This window comes from Pseudophryne corroboree, unplaced genomic scaffold (assembly GCF_028390025.1).
Source record: "Pseudophryne corroboree isolate aPseCor3 unplaced genomic scaffold, aPseCor3.hap2 scaffold_1074, whole genome shotgun sequence".
Lineage (NCBI taxonomy): Eukaryota > Metazoa > Chordata > Amphibia > Anura > Myobatrachidae > Pseudophryne > Pseudophryne corroboree.
Window position 1 is genome coordinate 96327 of NW_026967701.1, and position 1229 is coordinate 97555.

The following is a 1229-nucleotide window of genomic DNA, read 5'->3' on the forward strand; positions in this document are numbered from 1 at the left end:
AACATCTTACAAAAACTCTCCAGATTATTGACTTTTTAAAGTTTTTCTAGGAAACGTTTTAGATGAATGCTTATTAGCCTTTGTCAGTATGAACTTTTGCAAAGTGTCTCTGTGGCGCAATCAGTTAGTATGTACGGCTATTAACCAAAAGGTTGGTGGTTCAATCCCACCCAGGGACCTAATTGACCTTGTTATCAGATTTTGGTGATCTTTAAGTAGACAAGTCAAATTTCATACCCCCTGTTATGGTGTAGGGTACCTGGCCTTCTCTGATGTAATCAGAGTTAGATTTGATTCAGTGATTTTATAAAAACATCTAGGAAGCACAATTTAGCAGTGGGTTGCAGAGAAAAAGAAATATGCTGGCAAAAAAATCAAATTGCGTGATTAAACAGCTCTTCATTTTCTGGCTTTATTTTTATGCTAACAAATTTGTTCTCTGAAAAGTGTCCACAAAGCCAAGTCTCTGATTAACACCTTTGTAGGGATGGTTTTTCACCTATTACTAAATTAAACTTGCTTCATTGGAAAGGCAGCAAGATGCATCCTCATTTCAATGTCTACTGAAATAATACAGGTTGACACCAGGAAACATTAACGCCACTGCATCCTTGCTGCTTTCTCATGTGGAAGTCTGTTTAATGTGAAAACAAGGTGATATCTAATTAGCACACAGGTAAGAAATTACGAAAATCTTTATTTAAGGGTGAATATGTTTCTCACAAAATTGTTGCCCCAATGCATCATTGAAATTCAAGCTGGAAAGATGATTTTAATATATCACTTGTACATTTTGTATTGCTCTTCTGGTGACAATGTAGTTTTTTTTGTCAATTACCATTTTAATAATAGGGTAAAGAAAATTAAGTGGATTTTTGAAAGAAAACTATACTGTCAATATACTATTAAAACAAATTAAAATGGTAAAAGTTATTGTACTTTAAGTAAAAATAAAAGAGCAAAAATATCAATCCCAGTTTTGATTACTTAAATTAACAAAAAAAAATGCATATAGCAAAGGATAGTTTCAATCTGCCTACCTCTGGGTTATGGGTCCAGCATGCTTCCATTGCAGTACTCTGCTGCACATGTAAGTGCAAGAGATCCTGAAGCACTCCCTCATCATGGGAAAGTACCAATGTGTTTATTCATTGGTTGATGGAAGAAACATCTTACAAAAACTCTCCAGATTATTGATTTTTTAATATTTTTCTAGGAAACGTTCTAGA